Source organism: Bos indicus x Bos taurus, chromosome 21 (assembly GCF_003369695.1).
Source record: "Bos indicus x Bos taurus breed Angus x Brahman F1 hybrid chromosome 21, Bos_hybrid_MaternalHap_v2.0, whole genome shotgun sequence".
NCBI lineage: Eukaryota > Metazoa > Chordata > Mammalia > Artiodactyla > Bovidae > Bos > Bos indicus x Bos taurus.
In genome coordinates, this window is record NC_040096.1 from 19,065,255 (window position 1) to 19,090,630 (window position 25,376).

Here is a 25,376-nt window from a genome sequence, read left to right on the forward strand (position 1 = left end):
CACAGGCCTAGGGTTGAGAAGGGGACAAAAAAGACAAGATCAATGAATTACCTGACTAATGCTTTACTGAGACAATCAGATGCTAGCTGCTGTCTTGTCTTTTGAAGCAGACAGGTGTGGAGTACAAGCAGAATGCTCTGGATCTGACAACTATGTGGAGATATGTTGGAAGGTCTAGAAGCAGCCACCTCTGAGCTTTGAAGCACCTCTACGGACTTGTCGACCTATTGACTACATCATTCACACGATTCATGGAAACTGTAGGCCAGTGTGTTTCAGAGCATTCTTGGAGAAAACCTTAACTGGCCTGTTTGGAGGATTTACTATACACCAGGTGCTATTCTCAGCACCTGCCAGGTTTTAGTTCCTTTACAACACAGAACTCCAAGATCCAGCTACCATATTGGCCTAATGTCTGATGAGAAAACCGAGGTACAGAGAGAGGTGAAGTTACTTTCCCAATGTGAGCCGGCTCCTAGGAGGCAGAGCTGAGATTGCAACATAGGTGAGAGTCCTCCAGCGTCCACACACCTAAGTATAACAATACTCTGCTCCCCCAAGAAGCAAGAGGGCCACGTAATACATTTTCAACCAGGGAATCACTTATTGCTTGAGCCAATGTAACATATGGGGGAATAAACACTTTTTTAAGGAAAAGTTAAACCTGATGAGAATCCTCAAGGGAGTAAATAGGCATAAGGGTGTGGAGTACCAACTGCTATGATATATTTGGATTTTTTTTTTTTTTTTTTTTGCACTAAGATTATCCACCCAATGGCTATTTTTAAAATGGAAATCTCCATGGTAATTGAGGAGATATGCTGTCATGGATGGGAAACTGGTCAGAGTCTCTTGGAAATCCTTCCTCAATCAAGAGGAGAATCTCTTACATCAGGGATACCCAAGAAAAGGGAGGCAGGATAACGAGCATCTTCACTAGTGTATCTAGCTTTCTTGGGCTACTTCCATTTGGTGTGCCCCTGACCTGACTCTGGGCTGTACTTTATCTGTCTTGTCCCTCAGCATCGGTATCATCATCCACCTGGTCCGATGCTCACACTTTATCCATCATAAGCTCCTTCACTCCTTACCTGCACTCTCCATCTTCAACGTACCTTCTGGTACCCTTGATCTCCAAGAGGGATTACACCAGAGCAACTCTGATTTTTAAATGACCCTCAGCTCTTCCAGGTAATATAATGCTAAAACAAAAGGTGTAAAGCATAGGAAGATCTCAAGAGGTCTTCTGAATGTGCCTTGGGCAACAGGAGGAAAGTAGCCGAGAAAATGGGCAGATAAATTTTCACATGGGCAAGAAAAGGGGAATGCTTCTCATTAGTGGATAATCTAAACTATGCAGTCTAGAAAAGAAACACAGGGAAGATTCAAAAGTGTTCCTTGAGGATATGGTTTCAATATGTGCTACTTTGGCCAAAAATACCAACACAAAACAGTTATTAGAAGGATCACCACTTGATTCCACAATCCCACTCCTGGGCATATATCTAGACAAAACTATAATGCTAAAAGATACATGCACCCTCTTTGCTCAGAGTAGTACTATTCACAGTAGTCAAGACATGGAAACAATGTAACTGTCAATGGACAGATGAGTGGATAAAGAAGATGTGATACATATATGAAATGGAACAGTACTCAGCCATGCCATTTGCAGCAACATGGATATAACTAGAGATTATCATACTAAGTGAAGTAAGCCAGAAAGACAAAAGCAAATACATATGACATCACTTATATGTGAAATCTAAAATACGACACAAATGAACCTATCTATGAAACAGAAGGGGCTTCCCTGGTGGCTTAACCGGTAAAGAATCCACCTGCCAATGCAGGAGATGTAAGGGATACGAGTTCAATCCCTGGGTTGGGAAGATCCTCTGGAGAAGGAGATGGCAACCCACTCCAGCATTCTTGCCTGGAAAATTCTATGGACAGAGGAGCCTGGCGGGCTGCAGTCCATGGAGTCACAAAGAGTCAGATACAACCAAGCACGCATGCATACTCATACCCATATGAAACAGAAACAGGTCACAGTCATGAAGAACAGATTTGTGGTTGCTGAGGGGGAGGAGAGTGGGAGAGGGTAGGATTGGGATCAGCAGGCACAAACTGGTATAGGATCGATAAACTATAAGATCCTAGTGTATAGCACAGGGAACTATATTCCATATCCTGTGATAAACCATAACGGGAAAGAATATGAAAAAGCATGCATATGTATAACTTATACACTTTGCTGTACAGCAGTAATTAACATGATATTGCAATTCAACTATACTTCAATAAATTTGAGAAAACCCAGCTATTAGAAAGAGAACACATTGTCCTACCCTTGTGCACATTCAAGGAGTATTTCTACCAAGAAAAACGTGTGTGCTGCTGCCTTCCACAGGACAAGAAAACACGTAGGAGAATTCAGCAGGTGTTTAGAGAATATGAAAGTCCAAACTTAAAAGGATCTATGTGACTCAGCCTTGAAATACAAACAATTGAACTGGTAGAACCAGGGGACGGACTGACTCAAGTGACTGGTGGTCTTGTGTGTGTGCATGCTCAGGCACCTGGTCATGTCCCACTCTGCAAGCCCAGGGAATGAAGCCACCAGGCTCCTTTGTCCACGGGATTTTCTGCGCGAGAATACTGGAGTGGGTTGCCATTTCCTACTCAAGGGGATCTTCCCAACCCAGGAACTGAACCCATGTTTCCTGCATCTCCTGCATTGGCAGACTGATTCTCTACCACTGTATTACCTGGGAAGCCCAGGAGGTAGCAGAGTGGATGATAAAAACAAAATATTATTTTAATCATCCAAAAATATGTTTTTCCATACCTTTTATAATTATTCTAGGATTTTTCTTCTTATCCCTCACTGTCTCCATAAGAGTGTATCTCATGCAAGGGATTTAAATGGCACAAGGACAAAATCTCTGCAGCTATTAATATCTTACACAGCTCGAGTGTCGTTCATCGCAAAGTGCTTTTCAGATTAGTGATGGAAATGTGACGCGGCACATGCAGCTTCAGGTGGAAAAAAAGGATGAACCGAAAAGCCCTGCCCCATGGCATCGGCGGATTCTGGGACTTAAAGAGACAGTGCACACCTCCTTGACATGAAAACTGGGCCAGGACAGGGGCTTCCCTGGTGGGCCTGTGCTTAAGATTCCACACTTTCAATGCCGGGGGTGTGGGTTCAATCCCTGGTTGGGGAACTAAGTTCCCACATGCCAAAAAATAAGTAAGCAAATAAATAGATGCAACTGAAAAAAAAAAAAAGAGTAATAGGTTCCCACTTTAAAAATTAGAGCAGGAGAGCCAAGGCTCCAATATTATAGATTTATGAGTGATGTCTATGAACACAGACACACACACACTCGAAGAGAAACATACAGAGACACACAGCTGGGTTTCTGCACACACACGCGCACACCCTGACTCACACATGCACAGACCAACATAGACAGTCTCCAAACTGTGGATTCCAGAATACAGAATACTTGCCTTAGGGACATGAAGCTACGCCATGGGTAAGTATTACACTCCCTTCCTCTTGTGGGGCTTCCCACGTGGTGCTAGTGGTAAAGAACCCGCCTGCCAGAGCAGGAGACATAAGAGACTCAGGTTTGATCCCTGGGTCAGGAACCTCCCCTGGAGGAGGGCATGGCAACCCACTCCAGTACTCTTGCCTGGAGAATCCCATGGACAGAGGAGCCTGGTGGGCTACAGTCCATTGGGTTGCAAAGAGTCAGACACAACTGAAGTAACTTAGCAGGCATGCTTCCTCATGCATGGAAAAGGGACAGAAACTCATCTCAGGAGAGACTTCTCAGCTGAGAAACATGTGTGAAAACTGCCAAAAAGCACACAGAGCACTGAGGCCAGAGCCACCTGAGAAGCAATGGAAGGATATGTGAAGGTTTGGTACGGAAAGAGGGAGACACAGAGCCTGGAAGGAGCCATGGGGAGTCCCAAGTGCTAGGACATGCCCTGTGAGATGTGGATCCTGAGCATGAGAGCTGGGGTTATATTCATCATGACTCTCTGACAGGGGTGTCAGTACCCCCATTTTACAGAAAGACTCGAGAAGCTGCAGCAGGATTGTTGGAGATACGCAACTGATAGCTGGCAGAGCAGCACTAAAACCCACTGTCAAAGCCAGGGCTTGCTCTCAACACAGCATTGCTGGCTGAGTGTCTCCAGGCAGAACAGTGAGGTCCAGGGAGTGGGTCCCCAGGAGGCTGATTCTTAGGCCAAGACAGTGAGGCCTTTCTCACAACTAGAGCGTCCTACACATGGGCTGGACCACTGTGGAAAGAGGAGCTTTGGGTCACTTGAAGAAAGGTATTGAGGTGGATGACCACCTGCACGGGGTGAAGGAGATCTGAGATTAGAAAGATCTCTCGAATATCCTTCAGTCCTAAGATGTTCTTTGTTGAGAAACAAGCGAAGACCTGTATCAGGAAACCAATTTTTCCTGCCTTCAGTGTGTCTCCAGATACGTGAAATTCTTCCATAAAAGATGTGTTCATTTGAATCAAGGCAAGGATGGGGCAGAGGAATCTGAAGACCTGACTTTTAACTCTTCTTCTCTTCTACACCTACAAACCAGCTGCATTTCCTGGGCAAGCCACCCAACCTCTCTATGCCTCAGTGATCCCATCTGTCAAACGGGTAGATGAGCGGGACACCTAAGGCTCCTTTTGCCCTGTGATGCTGCACTTCCACATCTCCTTGGTTGTGGAGGCAAATGGTCCACAACCAGAGCTCTGCAGCATCACCACCGGAGAAGATTTGCCCACAGATTATCTACTAGGCTGACTTGGCCACTTCTCTCTAGAGATGCTGAGAACCGAGGGAACCAAAAGATTTTTATACACTAGAAAGAAAGAGGCTCCTATTCAGAGGGGAGGTGTCCCCTCAAAGAAAAAAGCTGAAATTAATTTGGGTTGGGCCTCTCCAGGAGAGAAAAGAGAGACAGAATGCTGAGACTAACTAAGAGGGAATATAATTCTAGAACCTGCAACGGAAGAGAGGTGGTTCTGGGAGAAGTTCCGTGTGTAGGATGTTAGGAAGGACATTTTGGTGAAAAAGGAAGGTGGGACATCTGCTTCTGATGATGCCAAAGCCACCAAGTCACAGAATCTCTTAGGACAGAAGTCTTAACCACTTGAGCCTTCTGTTTCTTATCTGTAAAGCAAAAAGATTGGATGGAATCAATAGCTGCCAAATTCGCTTGAGTATCTCTGAATCTCTAAGAAGCTGGCCAGCCCACACTCAGACTACCAACCAGAATCTTGGGATGGAATCCAGGACACAGTGGTTCCTAGAAGCTTCTGGGTGATTTCAGTGAAGATACCTGAGAACATATATTTGGTACCCACAGAACTAGGTGACCTTTAAGAATTTCACTTAAATTCTCTGCCTCCAGGAAGTATGTTTTCCCATCCTCATCCCAGTCTCCTGGCACTTTGGCCATCTGATACAAATAGCCGACTCATTGGGAAAGACTCTGATGCTGGGAAAGATTGAGGGCAAGAGGAGAAGCAGGTGACAGAAGATGAGATGGTTGGATGGCATCACCAACTCAAAGGACATGAGTTTGAACAAACTCCAGGAGATACTTAAGGACAGGGAAGCCTGGTATGCTGCAGTTCATGGGGTCGCAAGGAGTTGGACACGGCTTAGCGACTGAATAACAACCACAAGCCCAGTCTCCTGCACTCAAGGTTCTTGGTGGCAGTAGAAGGACAATGAGGAGGAGCCAGGGCTCTTCCCCCAGCAATCCTTCATATGAAACAGATGCTCCAACCTTCTCGATCCACGCTCCATTATTCATAAAGTCATATCAATTACCGAAATATTATCTTGACCACGAGCGGGAAATGGAATAAATAAGATCCACCTCCATGAGGACTGTCTCCTTTTGTTCTCCGTGCTGGAAGATTCCTTTTCCATTAGCAGCAGCTCAGATATCCCCGACTTTGCAGACCGGCCCCCTTCTAGGGCCCAGGAAAGAAACAAAGTCGGACTGAAGTGGAGGGCTATCAACACTCAGTGCAAGGGAGACAGGCTCCTGGTGCTCTTTTCTGTCTGCTTCCCCGGGCCCTTGGGTCGAGAGAGAAAGGGGTCAGTCTAGTGGGAAGAGAGCTGTCATTGTCCATAAATTTTTGAGACTTTATAGCTAAGAGGATTGGGAGAAACCTCGGCGCCCGTGGCATATTCAAGGAGTTTAATTCTTTCTCTGTGTCATTAAAAAGATGAGGATAATTCGGGTGATGATGATGACGCTGATGATGGCAATATTAGCTAACATTCGATTTATGGAGCTATGACTGTGTGCCAGCTCTTTGCAGACATGTCTTTTAAACCCTTAGTTTAAAAATTATTATAAATGAACACACAATTCAGACCTAGTAATTTCGATCATAATTACATCTCCAGTGGAAACATGTGTGTGTGTGGACGTGTGTGTGTGTGTGTGTGTGTGTGTGTGCGTTTGCCCAGTCACTCAGTCGTATCTGACTCTTTGCAACCCCATGGACTATAGCCCACCAGGCTCCTCTGTCCACGGGATTTTCCAGCAAGAATACTGGAGTGGGTTGCCATTTCCTTCTCGAGGGGATCTTCCTCATGCAGGGATCGAACCTGCGTCTCCTGGTATCTTGCACTGGCAGGAGAATTCTTTCCTACTGAGCCACCTGGGAATCCCATGGACATGTGTATATACATTCACCAAAACTTATGCTTTAGCATTTTCACATCTACATTCAGCATTATTTTGGAGAGCAAAATAAAAAAAGTCCACCCACAGTACAATGTATAAATGAACCGTGATACAGTCACATGATGGAATACAGCAGAGCAGTGAGAATAAATGAACTCCAGGAATAGATATTATGTGATTCCACTTATATAAAGTTTCTAAGCAAGCAAAACCAATGCACAGTGTGATAGAAGGCAGACAACTGTTTACCTTTGGGAGCAGTAGGTGCTGATTAGAAGGAGCATAAGAGAGTTCCTGGGGTGCTGGTTACTTGGGTCTAACTAGCATTCATGTAGCTGTACATCTCTAATTTGTCTGCTTGATTTATATTGGGTTGGCCAAAAGGTTCATTTGGGGCTTTCCATAACATCTTGCAAAAAAAATCCAAACAAACTTCTTTGGCCTAACCAATATCTCAATAGTGGTGGTGGTTGTCAGGAAGTCGTGTCCGTGTCTTATGACCCCACTGACTGCAGCCCATCAGGTGCCTTTGCCCATGGGGTTTCCCAGACAAGAATATTGGAGTGGGTCATTATTTTCTTCTCCAGAGGATCTTCCTGAACCAGGGATCAAACCCAAGGACCCACATCTCCTGCATTGCAGGCCAATTCCTTACCAATAAGCCACCAAGGAAGCCCGTATCTCAATAAATCACTTATGCTAAAAACACGAAGAGGGTCACAAACTAAAATGACCACAAAGGTCAGGCGAGCAATGTAAATGAGTGGGAGGAGTCAGGTATAAGCCCACAGGGAGTGAAGGGGACTCTGGCAAAAGGGACAAAGTAACGCTCTTTTTAGAAAAGGCTGCGGTCTCTAGGCTCTAGCTAATAGTTGCCACATAAGAATGCAAGCCACTGTTGCCTTTCATATTTCATGAGAAACTGTGAGCATGGAATGATGATATGCACTTTCCCAAGTTTTAGCTATTAGCCACCAGTGCAAAAACATCACACGCTCTGCAGAGGTCAAAACACACACCTCTGTGGATGGCATGGGGCCATGAGGCTGCTGGTTTACACCTCTGCAAGGTCCTATTTTGCAAATGAGAAGTTGAATGACTCAAGCATTCACAGTTTGTAGGTGCTAGTGCTGAGGTTGGAATTAGTCCAGATTCTTCTACTAGAACAGGTAACCACTACTGTTATAAGAGGCACCTCTGCGCCTATTCTCAGAGCCTCCTTGGATCCAGTCGGGAAAGAACACACCATAGAATTTTGTCCTTCCTAAGGATACTGTGGACTCCTTTGTCCCCTGGGTCACCAAACCCATGCAAGCCAAAGCATCTGGTATAGGAAAGAAGAAACGCTCTTTCGAATGATGAGTCATGGGAGTTGGCCCCAAATTGCCTTCAAATCTAGAGGGAAAGTCTTTGCGGTCAGCTGGTCCATTCCTCGCCATCATGTCCCTGCTCTCTAGTTTGTATCCCTGCTACCTATGATCATTTTGTATAGCAAAAAGAAAAAAAAAATGAACTCAAATATCAACCAACAGCAGGACGTATAAATGAACTGTGTGGTATAGTCACACAGTGAAAACATACCTCATCCCCTACCCCATCGCTCTGGAACCTAGCTCTTCCACAAATCTGGTGGCCTGGCCTCTGCCTACTGCTTCTACCTCTGACACCACCCTTCTTTTGCAAACTGTTTCCAATTTTGGATGCAGCAGCCCTTTCCAACAGCTGCAACTCCATCTTTCTCTCCTTTCCTTTTCTCTCCCTAAAATACGACCCCAAGTCCACAGCTCTGTGCTTTATCTATCCTTTCTCATTCAGCACTGCTTCATTCTCAAGGCTCCATTCACCACCCTGATCTCTTATTATGATTTAAGATATGAATATCTTAGAGGCTTCCCACACGGCACAGTGGTGAAGAATCCTCCTGCCGACATAGAAAATGTGGGTTTGATCCCTGGGTCAGGAAGATCCCCTGAGAAGGAAATGGCAACCAACTCCACTATTCTTGCCTGGAAAACTCCATGGACAGAGAAGTTTGGCAGACTACAGTCCATGTGGTCCTAAAGAGTCGGACACAACTGAGCACCCGCACAAGTGTGTTTGTATCTTGGGGAAAGGAGATATTTTATGTGAAAGAAATTGGTAGCTCTTTCTCCATACAGCTGTTTACTATTTTTTTCCCTGTATTAAAAGGAAAGGTAAAGAAGAATTAAACTATGCTTTTATATTTTAAACAGTGAATAATATGTTGAAGATATTAATATATTGCTAACAGGTTTTACTCCTGAAAGCAGTTTAATAAGCACATTGAATAAGCAGAGTTTTAGTGTAAAAGATACACATTCTAATTTTGTCCACTAAGGTCCAATAACAGAACTTGCAAATGTAAGAGCAAAAAAAGAGCAAAATGTATGTCCAGCCATTCCAGGGTTTATACACATCCACTCATCCACCCCCCATGTCCCCACACAGACACACAAAACATCAGTGAATCGTCACACTAGAAATAAGCTAGGTTGGTTAACAGGTCTGGTTGTGTCATTCACAGACACCATTCAGGGTGTTTCTGAATCGCTCACCTGATACCACACTGTAGGTTAATAGTAGTTACTTGGACTTGGCTTGAGAATTTTTAATTCAGAGTTCATGCCATCGCACATACTGCCACCCTTACACTCCCAAGAAAGGGGGGAACAATTCTTTTTCTTTTTTTGAAAATGTTCTTCTTGTTCTTTTCTGATCCATAGTTTGCCGGGGCATCTTTCTGTCCCCAGGTATTAGCTTCCGAAGGTTTGAAATAAACAAGCAGGGCCCTCAGGCCATTACATCGCAGCTTCTGCAATGCACCTTTCACTCCACTTGTCCAGAACTACCGACTCTTCCCGGAACCCATCTCTATACCTTTGCACATGCTGTTCCTTCTGCCCGGGGCCTCTCAGCTCTTGCTGCCTATAACTCCTGCTCACCAGTAAGCATTTACTGACAGAAAACTCAGTCTGTGGCTTGCTTTTAAATTGGGATTGACACACACACGCTATTATACTATGTATAAAATGAAAGTGAAGTGGCTCAGTCGTGTCCGACTCTTTGCGACCCCATGGCCTATGTAGCCTACCAGGCTTCTCTGTCCATGGGATTTTCCAGGCAAGACTACTGGAGTGGGTTGCCATTTCCTTCTCCAGGGGATCTTCCCGACCCAGGGATCAAACCCAGGTCTCCTGCATTGCAGGCAGACGCTTTACCCTCTGAGCCACCAGGGAAGCCCATACTATGTATAAGGTAGCTACTAATAAGAACCTACTGTATAGCACAGGGAACTCAGCTGAATGCACTGTGATGACCTAAATAGGAAGATCGTCCAAAAGGGAGGGATATATGTGTATTTATATGAATGGCTGAGTCATTTTGCTCTACTAACAAAATGTAGAAACTAACACAACATTGTAAAGCTATGCTTCAATAAAAATTAACTTAAAAAATAAATACAATGATCAAAATATAAGAAAAGAACATATTTAGTTGTATTATTCTATATAATGAAGAAATACAATTGCCCTTAAGTACTTTATATATGCAAAATCCTGAACCTTGGGCTTTTCCCTTCCATTTTTAAAAGTATCTATTTTTTTGGCAGAGCCAGGTCTTAGTTGCAGCACTTGGCCTCTCTAGTTATCGCATGCAAGACTCAGGAGTTGGTGCCCAGGCTTAGTTGCTCCATGGCATTGGGAACTTAGTTCCCTGACCAGGGATCAAACCTGTGTCCCCTATATTGCAGGCAGATTCTTAACCATTGGAGCACCAGGCAAATCCCTCTCTTTCACTTTTAAAGTTAAATATTTTAAGTAAGTTCTTTTAAAATCAAAATGGAGAGGGATTTGAGAAAATTTAGCTGGGGACTCATTAGAACGTGGTTCTACTCTTAATTCTATGAAGGACTCACAAAATGAATATATTTCCATATTTAACAGAAAGAGGTTAGATATACCTAAATTCAATATGTCAAGGGGGCATTCGTTGTATTGGCATACTTTTTGAACCTTTGGAAATGATAATTAAATTCTCACTAATCTGATATTTCCTAGCAAAATTGCCTCCTCTACCAGAGGAGGTGAAGGCATGAAGTTCTAGGACTGGGTCATGGTTCATGGCTAACTCAGAGGAGAAGCCAGGACTGGAGATACCCAAGCCCTGGCCGTGGACATGTGAGCTGGTCACTGAACAATGTCAGTGTGAACACTGGTTTGGACACAGAGAGACACTGCCCTCCAACATTTCTCTACCAAGAAGAAAGTGTGACTTGCCAATGATGTCAAGCCAAATCTGCATGACTCAATATTCCCAGAATGATCTGGTAGGTCAGAAGTATTCTAATGACATCTCAAACTCCTTTATAAAAATTTTTAATTGGAGGATAATGGCTTTACAATGTTGTGTTGGTTTCTGCCGTACAACAAGGTGAACGAGTCATCAGTATACATGTGTGCCCCTCCTCCCGAGCCTCCCTCCCACCCCGACCCCATCCCTCGCCTCTAGGTTGGCATATATACACCACCATGTGTGAAACAGATAGCCAGTGGGAAGCTGCTGTGTACCAGTGAGCTCAGCCTGGTGCTCTGTGTCAAACTCCTTCTTTAACGTAACTAAGGCAGACTCTGATCATGTATCAATAGTCTACTGACTTGAATTTAGTGATCGCTCTCTAAATGCAGGCAACTGTTTCAAGCCCCTTGCATCCATCCTTTAATACGCAGAAAGACCCTATGAGGCAGGTCCTCCCATTAATCCAATAGAGACTTAGATGACACAGCAGCAAATCCAAGCTCTAATGTTCATCCAAGTCTACACATGGGAAGGCCTGGGGGACCATGGAGGAGAAACATCCACTGTTCTTTGAGGAATTCCATGTTCAGCTGTCTGACTCCTATCCTGCCATCATGGCATGAACCACAAACCCACAAGTTAATGGATGCCTGGGTGGACTGGGACAATCCAATGCAGCCATTTTGGCAAGGCTGCCAGGACATGGGGGTTTTGATATAAAGGAAGCATTTTGACACCATTTAAAATATGGTTGGATGGCACCACCAATTCAACAGACATGAGTTTGAGCAAACTCAGGGAGATGGTGAAGAACAGGGAAGCCTGGCATGCTGCAGTCCATGGAGCAACTGAACAACAAAATATTGATACAAACCTTCATACTTGCATGCTTATTATTTCCAAATGACATGCCGGATCCCTCCCCACATCTTGTTTACTCCATTTCTTACTGTAATGACATTCTGACCCCCAAGCTTTGACAAAGTCCCCATTTGGAGTGGCCTGGAAGAGCACAAACATCTCAAATGGTGTGAAGATAACACATGAGAGTCTTTTGTGTATAAGACTGATGGCACAGCAGTTAAGAATCTAGCAGTGCAGGGGACACAGGTTCAATCCCTGGTCAGAGAAGATGCCACATGCTGCAGGGCAACTAAGCCTGTGGGCCTCAGCTACCGAGCTCACGGTCCCTAGAGCCTGTGCTCCACGGCGAGAGAAGCCACCACAGTGAGAAGCCCAAGTGCCACAACCAGAGAACATGCAGCAACGAAGACCCAGTGAAGCCATACACAAATAAATAATATGAAAATACTTACAGAAAAACAACCAACCACAGCAAAATGACCTATTTGTTTGCTTACTAGTGTTCTCAACACCCAATACAATACCTAGAACTTAGGAGATGCTCAATAAATGTCTACTGAATGAATAAAAATTTTAAAATACTCCCAACAGTTGTATCAAAACCTACCTCAACTTCTTCAAGTATTTTAGATAGAAGAGGGGGGAAAAGCACCATGAATATCTTACATAGCGCTTCACATACTTTGGTGTGGATCAGAATCGCTTGGAAAATTCATTAAAACACAAATTGTTGAGCTCTGCCCCCAGAGTTTCTGATTCAGTAGGTCTGGGGGAAAAGATTTCAAGAATTTGCATGTCTAACAAGTATTCAAGGTGATGCTAATGCTGCTGGTATGGGGACCACCATTGAGAACTATTATCCTATAGGAATGATGGTTTTCTGAAATTCTACTGTCAACTCTATAGTGACAGGATAATTAAAAGTCACAAACACCATCTTCCTTTGGGTCAGAGTTTAACCAGGCAATTGAGACATGCAACAGAAACATGGTGCTTGCCTAGCACAGGCTCAGCGCAGTGGGCCATCGCCAGGGTTTGTCAATGGAATACCTAAAGATACAAACGCATACGCTTGGTGATGCTAACACAACCAGTTTGCCAAAGAAAGAATCAGAAAGTTTCCCAGTATGCTGTTTGTCAACTACAAATCATGTGAAGCCAATTAGAAGTTGAGTAGAAAAAATTCCCTCTGTTTTTTTTTTTTAATTTTTGTAAGTTTTTATTAAATACAATTGGACTATACAGACCATGGAATTCTCCAGGCTAGAATACTGGAATGGGTAGCCGTTCCTTTCTCCAGCGGATCTTTCCAAGCCAGGGATCGAACCCAGGTCTCCCACATTGCAGGTGGATTCTTTACGAGCTGAGCCGAGCCACAAGAGAAGCCCCAAATACAATTCTAAATATGATAATAATGGAATATGAATTTTGTAATACAGGTCTACTCCTGAGAAGAATGGAATTCTATTTTAGGGGGTGATAAAATTCTCCTCTTCCTTCCTTTCCTTCGCCTCCTTCCCCATATTCTTCTTCCTCTTCCTCCTCTCTTCCTCCGTCTTCTTCCTCTTCTCGTAGACATTCCTTCTGGGTCTCTCTCTGCATACTCCAGGCTATGTTGGTTGCTTTCCAGGATTGTTATCTAATCATATGACGGATTTACATCTCCTATGTGGGCGTGCTATGTTGCTTCAGTCATGTCTGACTCTTTGGGACCCCATGGACTGTAGCCCGCCAGGCTCCTCTGTCCATGGGATTCTCCAGGCAAGAGTACTGGAGTGGGCTGCCATGCCCTCCTCCAGGGGATCTTCCCGTCCCAGGGATTGAACCCGCCTCTCATCTACATTACCTCTCCTACTGCCCTGACCATTTCCTTTATACCTTTTGTGTTTTGGAGCCACAATCTTCCTCTTTCTTAGTTGACTTATTTGTTTTGGTGGGGAACATGTTCCCAGGGCTTCCTGCAAGGGGCACATTGAGTAAAAATATCTGTGTATCTGAAAATGTCTTTATTCTACTACTAAATCTGTTATCTCTCATCTGTGGTCATTTCTCTTATTCTTTTTGTCCTTGGGGGTTTATGTCTGTAAATGCCTTTGCTATTATTTTAGTGGAGTTTTGGGAGGAAGTGGAAATAAACATAGATAACAGAGTTAAAGTTTCACTTGCTATTCAACGTCTTTTTCCCTTATTAAAATACTTCCTTCCCACCAGTTTTAGCTAGACAGCCAGAATAACAGCTACATTTCCTAGTTTCCGGTGGAACTTGAATTCCCTTTGTGAACTGATGCATTAAGTAACAAGAAAGCTGCATGGGAATCAAACAGATGCCTAGCCACAAGTTGACTTCCTCTTTAATGCCATTAGGAACTCAGACAGTCTTCTCAAAAAGATCTGTTTCATGCAAATGACGTTTCCAATCAGATGCAAGGACTCAGCAGCACCTGGTTTCAAGAAGCTAGAGAAAATATTAAGACACTGACACTGTATCTTACCAGGAATCCGACGGGGCAGTGTGGCAGAGCTCCTTGAAAGTTTACTAAAAAACAAAGAATCGCTCCAGAGAGAAATGGCAGTATTTCAAGTGCTTCAAATTTGTGGAATTATTGGAACAAACTGTACTCGATAAGGATGTTTCTGGGTTCAACTGCAGAATTCCCCGAAGTCCCTAAAACCAATTCTGTAGCAATTACCACACCTAAGTCAGACAGTTCACTTTCGTCAGACGTTCCTTATTAAATGACCCAGACAAAATCAACTTCTTTCCGGGGAATGAAAAAGATTGCATTTCCACTTAACAGTTCAGGAGAGGTGAGAACCATCATGAAAGCAGAGTCCTTGGACCCAATCCCCGTCCTGCCTCCAGATAATCACGTGGCTTCATATCCCAGAATTGTTTCTGACCCTCAGTTTCCTTGTCTGTAGAATGAAGAGACTGGTCTTAATGGAGCATTTAGGTCTTTTTCAGACTAAAAAAAAAAAAAATTTTTTTCTATGTTCTATAAGGAAGTTAAGTGAAAGAGAATTAAAGAACAGGAAAGGGAGAAGTTTGCTTTCAGCCAAGTCCTATTCCTGGAATCATTTTGGGTCCAAGATTTGAAAGCACAAATAAAAGTGAGGGTTATATTGCAATTGACTGGTTATAAAACCAAGGCCAGCTAGGACTTGATCTCAGGTCTTGCCACTTTTTAACATGGCAAAAAATACCTGCTTCTCTGAGGTGCTTCAGGAACCAGTGCTTCTGGGACTCTGCCAGGCACAATCTCTCCTGCAACACAGGAGCTGGCTCTTTACAGAAGCGCGGTCTCTGATTCCTCTACTTACCAGCCCCAGAGACTTGCCTATTTTTCCCCCAAAAGCAAAAGGCATCGGTCTATCTATGTTTAGGAATGCACACAACAAATCAAGAAATAAACTCATGTGAAGGACAAAAATCCTGGCCTTAAAGTGCAGGCAAACTTCCATTTCTATAAGCCTATGAAGACAATATAAATAAATCAGGAGTCAACCTGCTGGCAGCAATCACTAAATCTCTCTCGCTTTCTAAATAACATTCCTTGTGCCGAAAAGTATAGGCGGTCACTGTTTCATCTTTCTCCTTTCTGGGACAGGGCCTTTTTCAGTGTCTTCTGGAAACTGTCCCTAAATTGGGAGAGAATCATCTACTTTGTTCGACCTTTCTGATGATTCTATCAGTGGTGCGTTTGCTGAGTCTCCCTCTGCTTCTGAGAAACTGATAACAGTAAGTGTGGTAAACCAAGATTGGAACGATTTAAGTGCAAATTCTGTGAATAAATGCATCATTGTTATTTCAAAAAGCCTATCCTACGTAATATGTCATCAGGATGCTTCCTCTACCGAGGGACCTTTCTTCAGTTTCCCCCTTGGCGACCTCTAAAGCCCCCTTTCTGTGCTACTGCTGCTGTGGCCTGGAGGCGCCTGACCTTCCCTGTCTCCCCCCGCAGAAATCCTCCTTGGCTTTCTAGGAAGCTCAAACCCTCCTTCCTCCAAGGAACTTTCCCCCAAGCCTCGGCTTCCCCTAATTTAAACAAGCTGGCACTCTCTGAGCGCACCTGGCCCTTTCCTTGCAGGATTTCTGCGATAGCATCCCCAGTGCACGCCTCATGCCTGCATCACAGGAACCGGTTTCAGCCTCTCTCCCCCCAGCTGGAGCGTAACCCGCCTCACTCGGGGACCCCCTCCACTCTGTTCTCTCTCGATCCCACGGCAGCCACACTGCAGCATTGTCGTTGCTCCGTAATTATGAGCTCTGTGCAGAAACCATCTTCCCTCCTAATTTTTCTCCCGCGCTGTGTTTACCCCGGAGTTGGCATTGTCATAGAGAACACAAGCAGTGCATTTTGACTGACTGATTGCCAGCTCAAACACGGGCCCCGACGTGAATATGACCCTGACCACATGTATGGAGCCACTAAAAACAGTTGCATTATTTTTAATGAGATGAAATAAAGATCAATGACATATTGTTAAACAACAAATTTAGATTATAAGACTGCAGGCAGAATATTATCTCATTTTTGCATAATGCACATGTATGTATTGGCATAGGCATGTCTGCTTGTGTGATTTGTTATAAATGTAAAAAAAAAAAGGAAAAAAAAAAAAAGACGGGAAGGCAGTGCACCAATATTTACAATGAACAGATACTACTTTGGAACCAGAGCAAATATTAGCCTTTATTTTTTTCTTAAGAAGCAAAGAGAGGTGAATCAGAGCTGTGAATCATCTATCACCATCAACAAAGGACCAGTTCTGAACACATAGCTCCCACCAGTTCCTGGTCAGGACATGTAGGGAGAAGCCACAGTTTTGCTCAAGGACCAAGAATCTAAATTTTCATCTCTAAGTATTCCTAAGCATTCCATCACTCCTTCCTGTGAAACTTCTCCCGGCCTGATACAGGAATGAGGAAGGGAGCAGGGAACAACCTTTAAAAGAATGACCTAGCCCAAGGACATGACATAAACTGGAACCAAATAGATCCCAGATGGCGGATGAATCGCCTTCCACTAGACCTTGAGCCTTAGAACACGCTCAGCATAACATAGCAGCAGCTAAATGCCACACCCACCAGGGTCATGTTCCAAGGCTGATCATCAAAGACCAAAAAGTGGAGTTTCCTTGGTGACTCAGGGGTAAAGAATCCGCCTGCCAGTGCAGGTGCCATGGATTCCGTCCCTGGGCCGGGAAGATCCCACATGCTGTGGAATAACAAAGCCTGCATGCCACAACTACTGATCCTGTGCTCCAGAGCGTGGGTACTGCAAATGCTGAGCCCACATGCCACAGCTACTGAAGCCCACATGCCCTAGAGCCCGTGCTCTGCAACAAGAGAAGCCACCACAATGAGAAGCCTGCGCACAGCAACTAAAGAAAGGCCTGCACAGCAGTGAAGACGCAGCACAGCCAAAACCAAGAATAATTTTAAAAAAAATTTTAAGACCAAAAAGTCGGTTTTTGTAAACCGACTTGTAAATCCCCACCCCTTCCCCGAAATAGTTGGAATACTCCACCTAGTCATTAGCCCATGAGATTATCCAGCCCATAAGAACTAACCACACCACATTTCGAGGTCACTCTCACCTTCTGAGATGGCCCCCAGTCTGTCTATAGACTGTGTTTCTCTCTAAATAAATCTGCTTCTTAAATTCACCTTGTCCCTCACTGAATTCTTTCTGTGATGAGACATCAAGAGCCCAAGCTTCATTAAGTCCTGAGACCAGGTGTGCAATCTCAGTTAAAAGACAGTGGTTTCAAGTCCCTATCTAAGTTACACGGTTTGAGGACCGCAAGAGTTGTAGCTGGTTTGGGTCATTTTGCTGAGACCAAGAGAAAAAAATAAGCTTAACTCTAGTGTCAGAACTAGGCCAACCTCTCTGGCCAACTGTGCCCAGCAGGGCACCCCTGCTCCCAGGGGCCTTTCACTCAGCGCCTCTCACTCTTTACATTCCAACAATGTGAAATGACGGATACTTCTAATACAAGAGACCTGTCATTTATTTATTAGCTGGGGACAGGCGCTGCAGTGGAGAAGGATGCATTATAAATCAACTTCTTTCTGAGTCATTAAAAATTAATCCAGTTCATAATGTAGAACGTCAGTAATTTCTTTGTTAGAGCAGCGTGTGATTTTTTTTTTTTACCTTTTCTTCCAGGTTTTATTTTTTACTCCCTCCCTTCCCTGAGGATACGTTTTTTTCTCCCAATGGGCTGGGTATAAATACCCCCCGGGAACTCTGTCAGGAAATATAGCCTTTCAGACAGAGGTTACAATGGAGCCGTGGCATCAATGGTCTGCAAAACAAAAGACTGCTGACCAATTTCCCCTCAGATATATGGTCTTACAGCACCTTCCCATTGTGCCCTACAGAAGCTCAATTACCATGTTCTTCATTTATTTCAGACCTACCCTGCATCGAAAATGGAAGACATTTTAGGTCCTTGATAGGCTAGACAGAAATAAATACGAAAGGCAGGTGATTCTTCCTTGCAGAGGAAACTTCATTAGCTTTTCTCTCTTTTTTTAAACATCCATACATATTGATCCACTTTATTATTGTCAATGACTACATAATATTCCATCATACAGATGCACAAACATTTTCAAAAGTTGCTCCCCTTGAGGGGTCTTTAGGGGGTCCCGGACACTGGTTGCTACCAACACTGTTTTCATGTAGCTTCTCTAACATGCCCAAATTCACTTGGCATTCACCAAAAAAATGCAGAGGTATTGGAAGGCCAGGCCCAGAGCAGAAGCCCTTCATACACCTCCCGCTTGAGGCCTGGGATTCAAGGATGTCAAGCAGCCAGAGGAGGCCAAATATGCCAAGAGGCTGCTAAGTGGAGCCTCTGAGAAAGCTTCTCTTTGATTCTTCCCCCTGAGTGGCAACTCCAGGAAATGTAAAAACTTGGAACTATAAAGAGGGAAACATCTGTGCTCCCTGACTTCAGAGGAAGTAAATGGGAGAATTCAGAATCTATGTGCATCTCCTTCCCACCTTGGGGACATTGAGAGGTTTGCAGAGGTTGGGTCAACCAGATGACCTTCTCAGATGACCTGCCAAGGGCTGTGTATGAAAGATAGGTGATGTTTCCACACCTGCCTGCACTGCTGTCTGAAACCTCTCAGGCTCTGGGCAGAGGGGTCTCCCTGAGACGAACAGTATGACGCCAGCCCAGGCAACTGGTGTGATGTCTTTGTCAAAGCAGCCACGATGGAGTTAACACTCCTAAGTAACAAATCCCCACAAATCCCCAAGCACATATTTAAAATCTATTTTCAGAATCACACTGAGCATAATTCAACCAATCAATGAGCCATTAGGAGGTTAGTCCCAACACTTCACCACTACCAGTGGCATTAGGGCTACCTGACTCAGCAGAACTGAGTTCAAAGAGTTGCTGCGTCACCAGCAATTCTAGATCTGGGGACGGAAGCGAATTCAGTGCCTGGTGAGAGGCCCGGCTGGCTACCATCTGGGTGACAAATTAAGCTACACAGACACCAAGGACAGGAGAAAAGGAGGCGCGGCTGAGAAAGAGGCCAACTTGATTCCGAGGACTTCCATTCTCTTCCTCCCAGTGCAGCTCTTTGCGCCCCTACTGCCCATTGATTTTGGATCCCACTCTGGGAGGCCTGGGAGGCCCCAGGTGGCAGAGGCCCCAGGTAAAGAACCCGCCTGCCAATGCAGGAGACATAAGAGACGCGGGTTCAATCCCTGGATGGGGAAGGTGCCCTGGAGGAGGGCATGGCAACCCACTCCAGTATTTTTGCCTGGAGAACCCCATGGACAGGCAGTCTGGTGGGCTACAGTCCATGGGGTTGCACAGAGTTGACATGACTGAAGTGACCTAGCCGGGCATGGCACTGGGAGGCCTGCCTTCCAGGTGTCTGAAGCTCTAGATGCCCTGATGGGGTGGGAGTGAGGAGGGGGCTGCCTCCCTAGGAGCCATGAAAGTCCTAGAAAGGGACTCCCTCCTGCTGACTCAATGGGGGGCACTGTGGCTCACTCAAGCCAGCATCTGTCTGAGAGTCTCTAAGTTCCTCCTCAGTCTCCCAGAAGGTGGGGTGCAGGTAAAGTGGAGGCCACCTAATAGTGACAGGAAGCTGTCTGGGCCAGTGTAAGGGCCACGCTCCTAAACCCCTGAGTCGGAATCCTGGCTCTCTTACTGACCAGCGAGCGACCTTGGCCAAGTTCCTTAACTTCCCTGGGCCTGAGTTTCCTAATCTGTGACACGGGGATCATGACACTTGCATGACCAGTGGGTCGAACGTAGACAGAGGACTGAGGCGGGGAAGAGAGGGTGGTGGGCTCTGTCATATCACAGTTTTGTCACCTCCCAGTTCTGAGACTATAGGAAATGACTTAACCCCCTCCCCCGTGCCTCAGTTTCCCCATCTATGAAAGGGGGGAAATAGCACCTGCCTCCTATGATTTTTGGGTGTTTTTGTTTTTCCTTTTTTGGCTGCACCACATGGCTTACAGGATCTTAGGTCCTCAATCAGGGACTGAACTCTGGCCCTCAGCATTGAAAGCATGGAGTCTTAACCACTGGACCATCTATGGGATATGGTCAGTGGTTAAGGGAATCCTTAACCAGGGAAGTCCCCTCCTATGGCTTTCACAAGGATTAAACAATTTATTGGGCTTCCTAGATAGCACTACCTGGGAAGTGGTAAAGAATCTGCCGGCCAATGAAGGAGACATAAGAGACACAGGTTTGATCCCTGGGTTGGGAAGATCCCCTGGAGGAGGGCATGGCAACCCACTCCAGTATTCTTGCCTGGGAAACGCCATGGACAGAGGAGCCTGGTGGGCTACAGTGTATGGTGTTTCAAAGAGTCAGACACGACTGAAGAGACTTAGCAGACATACAAAACAATTTATCATATTTAAACCATTTCCAGCACCAACAGTAAGCACTATGCAGTGTAAGATTTTAGTATTATTTTCATGCGCTTGCAGCTCAGGGCCTGGCCCTGAGCAGGTCTTGAGAGGCACCGAGTAAACATTACTTCTCCTCTCCTCACTACTCTCCCCACTTCTTTCTCTTTGCCAACCCTTGCTCCCACCTACTCCCCAGAAACGATGCTTCCAAAGTATCACACAGCAGCTCCCAGGAACTCACACAGCTAGCTCAGCCAAGATCATCGGAGCCAGCTAAAACCATATGAAGAAATCTGTCTCTGCTCGGGCATATAACTATAGCCTTGAAAATTAGCAGGACAATTTACCAGACCAGAACATCACTGACAACCACCACAAATTACCAGTTTGCTTTCCCTAAGGGGAGATACAGGAGGAGTAAAATTTGCATGAGATCAATGTTCTCATCTTCCCCCCACCCCACTTCTACTCCTTGAGGCCTCTGCTTACTCCTAGCAGAGCAGGAGTTGACCCTGGGGAAGGAACTGGGGTGGTGGGCAGTGTTGCTTCTCATAGCCATTTCCCCTTTCTTTCTTGCTGACAGACTGACTCCAGGGAGGCAATCACTCCCCTCCAGGCAGCCTCAGGGGAAGTGAGTTGCATCTCCAAGCTCAGGGGAGTATTTAGAGGAGCCTATGAGTTTGTTTTAGTCCCATTTTCTTTATGGTTTAGGAATAAACAGATGACACAATTCCGGTCAATGAGACAGGAGGGAAAATCTACTTGGGGAACTTGGAAAAGGTTTTCTCAGTTTCAATCAACCCACAAGAAGATACAATTCTGTGCTGTCCCCAATCCATGTGTTTCATTGTGATGCCTGGAGCTGCTGCAACCTTTATGTTATCAAGAGGAAAGCCACTGGTGGTAAAGCCAAATGCAGAAGGGCAGAGGCAAGAAAATCTCAGGAAAGCAGGATTAGAGTCCTAATGTTTTTCACCAGGAGCCTTTCCTACCTATTTGCTTGAGTTATGTGGTTGCAAATTGCCTTCTTGTTTAAGCCCAAGTGGGTCAGGATTGCCTATTACTTATAGCCAAAAGATGTGAACTGACAATGATCAGTGTCCAAAACATGAGATATATGCATAAATATAAACAAGACCTATAAACATGTACATTTATGTCTGAAAGTCCTATGTAGAGGTCTGCTGAGAAAGAATGAAGGGGCTGTGTACTTATAAGAACAAGGAAAAAGGAGGTCACTTAAACAACCAGGCATTAGAACTCTAACTGTATAACAAGTACCACATGGGCACAGATATATAAATAACATAAGTGATGCACTTGGGCAGGTATATAGGGGTTCAGGGGTACTGTAGTTTCAACAAAATAATGTTTGCTGACAAGGGAGGCGGGGCAAGCAGAGAAGACAAAACAAACACAAAAATCTTACCATGAATCTCTCTGCCATCCCCTGGTTGAGCCCAGAGCTTTTCAGTCTCATTAACCCAAAAGGAAATTGGTCTAAGCCCTCTGCTCATCTACATCGATCATTTCCTGACAACCAACATATTACAGTCCTGACTCTAAGAGCATCTCTGTGGCTTCGGATCTGGGTGATAAACTGCTTTTTCTTAGAGTTGGTGGGGGGGAAGATTTCATTGGAGGGAAAGATCCTTATCTTTTCAGAAATAACTTTAAGCCTTGGCAACCTCTATTTTTGACACCATCAAGCTGGTTTCCCTGAACAGCATATTTGAGGCAGGAATTGTAACGATCTGTTGTAAAAATATTGTTGTCAAGGCAAAGATGGCCATGTATATGCCACTTAGGCGAAGTGACAGAGCCTTTTCAAATGCTCATGCCACGTCATCCCAAAAAATACCACTTTGGGTGGTTTTCATTTTCATTATCAAGTTTTCTTATCTCATTTTCTTATCTCAGGTTTAGAGAAGGTGCATGCCCTGCCCACAGTCTCCTGGTTGCTGAGCTAGTAGGCTGGGACCAGAGTCCAGGGCCACTTTCTCTTCTGATGAAAAGGTGGCCCCTTCGTGAAATTCAGAGATGCTTTGACCTTTCATACAATGGTTTGGAAACAGCGGCTCGGGGGTGGGGTGGGAGGATGGCATTTGCATCTTGGATTGTACATTTCTCCTTGGAGACGACTCCCTGAAGTTCCAGATCTGCCTGGAAACAAGGAATGCAGTGAAAATTTGGCCATGACCAGCATCTCCAGATCTAGGGGCTTAAAAAGTGCTAAAGGCACCTGCAAGAGCTTCTAGGCAGAGAACAAGTGACAAAGCCCTCAGATCTGCTTGCATGAAGGGTATTCAGTGCTCTGCCAGAAATCCTGATGAGTGCCACCACCCCAACTCTGGGCATTCCCATGGGACTCGGCCACTTCCTGTCCCTCCCAGAGGCTCAGGAAGAAACAGGATGGAGCATGTGCCAAACAGGTTCAGGCTCATCTGGGCACAGTGAGTTCCCACGTCACGTGAGTTCCCACGTCTGCTGGGGAGGCAAAAACAGAACCCTAGACGCCCAGAACAGCCTGGAATGCAATCCAATGAACATCTGTGTCCACAGAGAGATGTTAACAAGTGTATCCCCAAAATCAAGTTCGGTGACCCAAAAACATGGGAAATGTTCTGGCAAAACTGCAATGACCTACACCAATAGAAGCTCTCAGAATCCCACAGCAAAACAAAAAAGGCATGTGCTCCAGACTTTCCCACATTTATTTGACATGGATTTTTCTTTTTCCTTAAAAATGCCTAGAGCACCATTTGGGAAGTCCTGCATTAAAGGTAGCTGGGGGAATTTCCCTGGTGGTCCAGTGGCTAAGACTGCACACTCCCAAAACAGGGGACCTGGGTTCGATCCCTGATCAGGGAACTAGATCCCACATGCTGCAACTAAGAGTTCACAGGCCATAAGTAAAGACCCCTCGTGCAGCAATTAAGGCCCAGGGAAGCCAAATAAATAAATATCTTAAAAATAAAGCAGCCGGGGAGAATACAGAAGGGCACTTGGATGCCAGGCTTCTTGGCTAAGAGTGGGTAGAACTTGGGTTTTTAATTATTGACCATTAAGAATGTAGCAGGCTTCCCTGTGGCTCAGATGGTAAAGAATCTGCCTGCAGTGCAGGAGACCCAGGTTGGATCCCTGAATCAGGAAGATCTGCAGGAGAAGGAAATGGCAACCCACTCCAGTGTTCTTGCCTGGAGAATTCCATGGACAGAGGAGCCTGGCAGGTTACAGTTCATGGGGTCGCAAAGAGTCAGACATGACTGAACAAATAACACACAAGCATATAGCACAACGGGAAGAACTTCCCAGCTCTTTGGCCCATCTCCCATCAGGGGTATGACTCATGTGCTCATTCAGAGGAAATGGAGATGATGGCCATCTTCTCCTGGAAAGGGCTTCTGGAAAGAGAACACTAATAGAGAACACCGCTAGCAACAGAACCTCCGCTGTCTCCCAGGATGGTGGTGGGAGGGGAGGTGTCTTTTTTTCTTTTTCCTTGTTTAGCCTCTGCCCATAAAATAGGAATTTCCATCTCCTTGAAAACACAGGAAGTAACCGCCAGCTCTTCCCTCAACATGTGTACCTGGCCCCCCACCCCGTAAGAAGTGAGAGATGTACCCGATGGGTGAGGTGGGCAGAGTCCGTCATCTGCCATCATATTCTCTTCCAGGTGGGGCCAGTGCAGACAAGGGAGACTCTCTCTGCCTGCATGGTTTTCCAAGGAGCTCCTAAGCTTTCTGACTTGCAAAAGATGAGACAGACCATGACTCTCCATGCAACCAGGCAGACAACAGCTGCTCTGCAGACCCAACTCCTGTCTGTACATTCCAAGTCCAAGATTTGGAAGAGGGACTTCCCTGGGTGGTCCACTTGTTGAGAATCCACCTTGCAATGCAGGGGAGGAAGGTTCAATCCCCAGTCAGGGAACCAAGATCCCACATGCCCCGGGGCAACTAAGTCCATACACCCCAACTGAGCCCACTCACCATAGCGAAAGATCCCATGTGACATAAGGAGACCTGATACAGCCAAATGAATAGATTGTTTAAAAAAGATTTCGGAGAGGCATTAAGAAGACCATCTTGGCTTTATGCCTAAGCAATTTCCATAAGTCTAGCAATAAAGCTCAACTTTTGATTCCTATCTGACCCCTGTGTGGATTTTTCAGCTGGTTCTAAATGATTAAAACACTCCCATCTAACTTAGATGTTCAAATCCAGTTGAAAGGAGAAAAAAAAAGCATAAACGCTCTGGGAAAGCTGGAACTGGAGAACATCTCTGGAGGGAAGTTTATCTCCCACTGAGGCCAAGACATGCCAAGAAGACAAGTCGTCCTTCAACGCTCAGGGCTGTGGACAGGAAGTGAAGGACCCACTCCACATCTCATTCAATTTCAGTTGTTGGGTGCACCTTCCCCTGGGTGCAAGTTCCCCCACAAAATAACATGATCCAGGCTGGCTGGCGGGTCTTATCATTCTTCACCTCCTCCTCCACCAGGCAGCACATGCTTATCCCTGAAGTACTTTTTTTAAGCCAATTAC

General features: G+C 45.2%; 1 protein-coding gene across 1 annotated transcript in view; it reads right to left on the reverse strand.

Moving 5' to 3' along the window:
* The window catches only part of NTRK3 (neurotrophic receptor tyrosine kinase 3), a 428,727-nt gene that overhangs the window by 137,925 nt on the left and 265,426 nt on the right, over positions 1–25,376 (reverse strand). The gene's annotated exons all lie outside the window — the stretch shown is intronic.